This window comes from Balaenoptera physalus (assembly GCF_965194825.1).
Source record: "Balaenoptera physalus genome assembly, chromosome: 18".
NCBI classification, from domain to species: domain Eukaryota; kingdom Metazoa; phylum Chordata; class Mammalia; order Artiodactyla; family Balaenopteridae; genus Balaenoptera; species Balaenoptera physalus.
Window position 1 is genome coordinate 26584587 of NC_138899.1, and position 7076 is coordinate 26591662.

The window sequence follows — 7076 nt, forward strand, 5'->3', positions numbered from 1 at the left end:
TTCCAAGACCATTCAGTATTTGAAAATAGTGGTTGAGGGTAATTCTCATTCAGAAAAATTTTAATCTTCACCCTGAGCTAAAAAATAAAATCACAATAAAACTTTGTCACTGTTGAACCATCAAGCTACTGTGCAGTAGGGCAAATCAGAATATTCAGCTTCTATTTCTGACAAAAACTCATGGAACTGATGTTGGTTAGCCCACAAAAGTAAATGGAGTTTTCTGTCAACACTACTGGTTCAAAACCACACAGTAGATTAATACATTTTCTGCAAAGCCCTGCTGGTGAAAAATCATGGACTTTAAACACTTTGCATTGTCACAAACTTTCTAAATTTTTCCAACTAAGCCTTTTTCTGCTCTGTTCATATTTTCACTACTATTAGTTATAACACATCTTAGCAGATTCCACTTCAGGTTGTACAGAATTAGTATTTTGTTAACACCTTTGAGAACATTCTTGCCTATAGTTTTTAAATGCAGACTATTCACAGTGGCTAATTCTTCTGTCACTTCAAACTGGGCATTGCCTGCTCAAGTAAACAACAGCTGAGAATCATCTTTAACATCTGTCAATTCATCAAGAGCTGGATAAAACTATTCAAAGTCATTTGCCTTGTTTTTTGTTTTTTTTTTTTTTAAATAGGAAGTTTTTTTTTTTTTAATTAATTAATTAATTAATTTATTTATTTTTGGCTGTTTTGGATCTTCGTTTCTGTGCAAGGGCTTTCTCCAGTTGTGGAGAGCGGGGGCCACTCTTCATCGCCATGCGTGGGTCTCTCACTGTCGCGGCCTCTCCCGTTGCGGGGCACAGGCTCCAGATGCGCAGGCTCAGTACTTGTGGCTCACGGGCTTAGTTGCTCCGTGGCATGTGGGATCTTCCCAGACCAGGGCTCGAACCCGTGTTTCCTGCATTGGCAGGCAGATTGTTAACCACTGCGCCACCAGGGAAGCCCTGCCTTGTATTTTAATTGGCTATTGGTGCTCCTCTCAATGTCCTCAATTCTTTACCCAAGAATTCTCACCAATAGGCTACTAATCTTAAGAAAATTTATTTTCTCTGGACATGTTTCTTTGGTTAGTGTGTCAAACATGATTTAATTATATCACCATCAGTAAACAGATTTCTTGGAATGGCTAACAAATGTAACGTTTTTGGTTGCAGCTCATTTTATTTTTAAATTTTAAAATTTTTTTAACATCTTTATTGGAATATAATTGCTTCACAATGGTGTGTTAGTTTCTGCTGTATAACAAAGTGAATCAGCTATACATATACATATATCCCCATATCTCCTCCCTCTTGCGTCTCCCTCCCACCCTCCCTATCCCACCCCCCTAGGTGGACATAAAGCACTGAGCTGATCTCCCTGTGCTATGCGGCTGCTTCCCACTAGCTATCTATTTTACATTTGGTAGTGTATATAAGTCCATGCCACTCTCTCACTTCGTCCCAGCTTACCCTTCCCCCTCCCCATGTCCTCAAGTCCATTCTCTGCGTTGCAGCTCATTTTAATTCCTTACTCTTGTGGAGAAATTGTGCTAAGATGAGATGTTTTGTTTTAACTTTTCTAATTGTCCCAATCTCTGCTCTCCTGCCAGTTGGAAATATTGGGATGAGTGCTTGGTCTGGTAGTGTTGAAGCACATTGTATTCTGTTAGCACAGCCATGTTGTCTTTGCATAATAAACACAATGCTTTGTCATCCAATTTCATAACAAAATAATCCATATTTAATTGTGCCTTGAAAGTGTGACATTCAAAATCCACGTTTTTATTTGCTTGTTATGATGTGATGTTACACTGGTAATAAAATTAAAATAAAATGCAGTACAGTGACACGCATGACACTTGAAATGCTATTGAGTTATAACTGTGTCGCTGTTGTTTGTACTGTGCTTAGCAGCAGTGTGAAAACAATGAGTGCACCACATATAGACCTGTTGCAACTATTCGACTGTGTCGTTGTAACAAGAAAGCAGCCAGACAATATGGAAATTAATGAGAGTAGCTGTGTGCTAATAAAACTGCATTTATAGACATTAAAATTTGACTTTCATAAAATTTTTATCTGTCACGAAATGTTTTGGGTTTTTTTTGATTTTTTAAAACCATTTAAAAATGTAAAACCCATTCTTGCTTCACAGGCTGTATAAAAACAGCTGGCAGGTTGGATTTGGTCTTCAGGCCGTACGTCGTTTGCCTATCTTCAGCCTAGAATAGTGCCTGGTATATAGTAAGTATTCAATCCAAATATTTGTGATTTAATGGATAGTTTGCAAACTGTAGTGTACTTGTGAATCATATTCACTTATTAAAACAGGAATTCCTGACATGAACCTTCATAATTTGATTTAGTGGGTTTAGCAGCTCACAGAGCTGCATTTTTAACAAGTACCCTTGGTCATCTGTTGCTGGCAGTCCTCAGCTCATTCATTAGAAAAACTGCTGTGTTTTTAATTTTTTAAAAACCTCTCTGATAATTTTTCTCCTTAACTGTACTTTAATTAATCCTCAAGACAAAAATTGGAGTACCTTAGTTGTTTTTTTGATATTGAAAAATCCACCTTCATATTTGAATTAGTTACCTTCTGAGCAGAGGGTATTTAAAAGTTATGGGATGAAATGAATGTAATTATCAGTGAGTAACGAAAAAAATTTTTTAAATATCAAGATGAAATGGCAAATTCCTTCAAACTTGATAACTCATCAGCTTCCGCTGGGCCTGGGCAGACACTTGCAAAGTTCTCACACCCAATTAAGGCTATTTACCAAACTTTATATATTTGCTTTCCACACTACAGGTTTACGAAATGGTAAATCATTTCAGATATTGTGAGATGGATGAGTTAAATCCTATTTGCAAATCTGTTTGTTCCTTATTTCAAATTACAATGAGCTTTAAAATATGCATGTAGATAGTATGTCATGCATTGGGTATGACTTGAGAAATATCTAAAATACCACACAATTGTGGTATTTTATAAAAGTGTGTTAGGTGGACAATGTCAGAAAGCTTTGTCTTCAATAGGCCTTAATTATCACACGTTTCATTAAGAAATGGATACTCATTTGTACCATCAGCATATGGAGAATTTAAAGATTGCTAAGAGATTGGACTAAATACTGAAATTTTACAATTTCATTTGAATGTATTTTTCCTGAATATCTACTTGAGATCTTAAGGTCAAAACCAATGATATAGGTCAAATAATTTCCAATTATGCATATAGAAAGAATAATACTCATTTGTCTAAAAAATTTAAAGAAAAAAATGTAGAGATTGTATACTTCGGACTACATTACGTATAATGTGTCTTGTATTATATTGAAGTAAATATGGGCGTAAGTTAGAGAATTGAAGGGAGTCCTAGAAATGGTGGTGAACAGTGCTTCAAGAAGAAAAGATCATGTCATTTACTGATTTAAAATCACTTAGCCCTAAATTTTCATACAACCAGTGAAAACAAATATAATAAAATTTCATATATGTCTGAATCAGACAGCAGCCTTTTACATTAATTTTGGGTGATTGATTAGAATTAACCTCAGAAATATGTGTTGAAAATCAATGACACCATAAAACATAATAAAGATGACTCTCCAGCTTAGTAACTCCTAAACTAGAGTAGTCAGATGTAGTTTCCTGAAGACAGATAATTTATGAGAGGTAAACTTGGATGGTTATATAGTATATTGAGGGTTAATGTATTGGTAGAGATTGTGAAGACCAGGTATAACTCATGTTCCCTACGAGACTGACAGAATTACATCAGACTCTTACAACCTATCCATCAGGCAGATATTACTGAACTCATTTTAAAGAAACAGATATAAAGCTCACAGAAGTTAGGTTATTTATTCAAGGTCACATTTAAGACATAGGACTTGGGTCCAAAGCTCCTCTTTCCACTATATGCTATTAAAGGTCTGCTTTCTTGACCTTTACTTCGGATTTCTTTATCAAATTCGGTTATTTCAGTGGATAACAAAGTTTCCATTTTATGACTTTCATGAGCCATTTTGATGTAAAATGATAAATGAGTCATGCTTTACTCCCTCTCTCCCTAACTTCCCCATCCTCCTCTTCCATCCCACATAGTCATTAATACATTGCATCCATAAAGGTAAAGTAGTTTTTAAAAATATGAACTCCTGAGTCACTATGCCAATCAAATATAATAATTATATGTCAAGTAATGTTTTCTTTTCTCGGGTTAGTCATAGAATAAGGTTGGTTCTGTGTGTATCACTGGCTTATTCATTTTGACTAAATTTATTGGTGTCTTTCAAGATGAGTGTTTTCTTTAGGTTCTATTATTGACATTAATTTCATACTTCAGTGTGGGAGACAGAATAAAAGTTTCCCAAAGATATCCACATCCTAGAACCTGCAAATATCTTACCTTATAAGGCAAAAAAGACTTTGCAGATGTGATTAAATTAAGGATCTTGAGATGGGGAGACTACCCTAGATTATCCTTCTGGGCCCAATGTAATCAAAAAAGTCCTTGTAAGAGGGAAGTGGGAGGACGAAAGTCAGAGAGGAGACATGACAGTGGAAGCAGAAGTTGAAGTGATGAACTCTGCAGATGGAAGGAAGGGCCATGAGCCTAAGAATGCAGAAGACCCCTAGAAGCTGGAAAAGCAAGGAAAAGGACTCTCTCCCAGAGCCTCAGAGGAAGTGTGGCCCTGCCAACAACTTGATTTTGGCCCAGTGAAACGCGTTACAGATTTCTAACCTCCAGAACTATAAAATGATAAATTAGTGTTGTTTTAAACCACTAAGTTTGTGATAATTTGTTATAGCAATAAAAGGAAGCTAATACATTCATCATATCCTCTTACAATCAAATTGAATTGAGCGGTATTTCACTAAGCTATGGTAGCTAGTATGTGGTCATCTCTGAAAAAATGATGTGTGTGTGTAGGAATGACCTTGATAATTTTTTAGAGTCATATTTCAAATAGAAACTTTAACAGCATCCAACTTTTCTAATTGCCAATACTTTGTTGCAGACTAGTGGTTTTGTAACTCTTCCAGATCCTGGATGTCTTCTGCATTATATTTAAACCACCAACTTTAGAGCAGTGAATAGCAGACCCAAATTCAATATGTTTCCCATGATAACGTATTCTTCCAAGATTGACAAGTACCTATGAACCAATACAAAAACCACAGTGTGTCAACTCTAATATTTGAAATAGTCACATTCTATAAGATAATCTTTAGGAAAGTTATAAAGTAAATGCTGTGATTTTGCATATTTAATACTGGGAAACTTTGTTCTAATAAATCTTAAATAATTTCCCTCCCATCCATCTTCCATAGCTTTTTAAAATAATTAATTAATTAATTAATTTTTGGTTGCATTGGTTCTTTGTTGCTGTGCGCGGGCTTTCTCTAGTTGCAGCGAGCAGGGGCTACTCTTCATTGCAGTGCGCAGGCTTCTCATTGCAGTGGCTTCTCTTGTTGCGGAGCACAGGCTCTAGGCATGTGGGCTTAGTGGGCTCACAGTAGTTGTGGCTTGTGGGCTCTAGAGCGCAGGCTCAGTAGTTGTGGTGCATGGGCTTAGTTGCTCCGCGGCATATGGGATCTTCCCGGACCAGGGCTCGAACCCATGTCCCCTGCATTGGCAGGTGGATTCTTAACCACTGCGCCACCAGGGAAGTCCCATAACTTATCTTTTTGGAACTACTGTTAATTGAATTTTGGATTTTCTGAAATGATTCTCTGTGTTGATTTCCTTTTTTTCTGATGTTTTATTTCTCAGTTTTTAAATTTGGCAATCATATTTTTAATTTCTAAAATCTCATTTTTTTCCCTTCGGGCTGTTTCTATTTTCATGAATTAAGCTCTCAAATCTCTTTGAACATAATAAAGATGGAATCTTTTTCTCCTGTTCTCTGATTTATATTTATTTTGCTCCATAAAAGTAAAAATTAAAAAAAAAATTTTTTTTAAATGTTAGGTAGTGTTTCATAGATTTTAAGAACGTAGGTTCTGGAAGCCAAACTTCTGGCTTTCAACCTCAGCTCTATCACTTATTAACTCTGTGGCTTTGGACAAGTGATTAAACTTTTAATGTGACTGAGTTTCCTCAGTTGTAAAATGGGGATTGTAACAGTGCCTGCCTGAGAGAAATTTTATTTCTAAGAAGATTAAATAAGTGAAGAATGTAAAGATATTGAATGGTATCTGTTATATAGTAAGTACTAATTTGAAACTATTGGTTACTATTGAAAATATTGGTTATCCACATTGGTCTGGTGATCTGCAGTTTTCCCTTCTAACTGAAAAATGAAGGTCTACTTTATGTTAGGCAGCCAATGTGGATATAGGGAGCTATAATGCAGCTAGGTCAGCTTCCACAAGGGCTTCTCTCCCAAGTAGGAAAACTACTCAGGATGCGAATAAGGTACTTCGGCTCATTGGACAGACTTCACTTTACTACAGCGCAGCGTGCAGGGAGAAAGCCAGAGGTTCACTGGGCCCTGCAAGGCCAGAGTGAGGAGAGTTTTACCCTCCTCATCCACACTGGAAGTCTGAGTTTTACACGGAAATCTTGCTCACTTTTTTCCGGATAAAGCCTTACACTGTTTTCACCTGGAGGTAAATGCTGGGCTGCAATTCCAGTTTTTCTGCCTGCAGTGAGGATGAGGGAGTGGGGTTGGAGAGGTGGAACGAGCTGTAGGCGGAAGTCCTTTTAATCCCCCCCCACCGCCCCGTTTTAGCTTCATTCCTCACTCCCACTCTCCGTGCTGTCTACTCTGAGCCCACGGTGCCATTGCCAAGAAGATTGGCGTCCACCAAGCTCCCACCTGGGCACTGTCTAGAATGTAGATCCGCCTTTGTTCCTCTGGTTTTTCTGGTCAGCAGCTTTCAGCTGCTCCTAACCTCCCGGAATTTGTTGAAATCTCTTATCTGCTAATGACTGCACCCACTCCCTGCCTTCCCCTTTATTGTTATCAGTTTACTCTCTTTTCCACTTCCTTAAGTCTTTTCAGTGTGGTCTGGGGGCAAGGGTCTTGACTCAGGAGACACAGACTTTGTGATTAGAATAAAATGTTGACT

General features: G+C 37.3%; 1 long non-coding RNA gene across 1 annotated transcript; it reads right to left on the reverse strand.

Annotated features, from left to right (window-relative positions):
* Positions 1–336: 336 nt before the first annotated feature.
* On the reverse strand, positions 337–6681 carry LOC309647504. Its single transcript, XR_014256094.1, has 2 exons — positions 961–6681; positions 337–616 (listed from the first exon to the last, which is right to left on the reverse strand). It is a non-coding gene; the product is annotated as an uncharacterized lncRNA (long non-coding RNA).
* Positions 6682–7076: the final 395 nt, after the last annotated feature.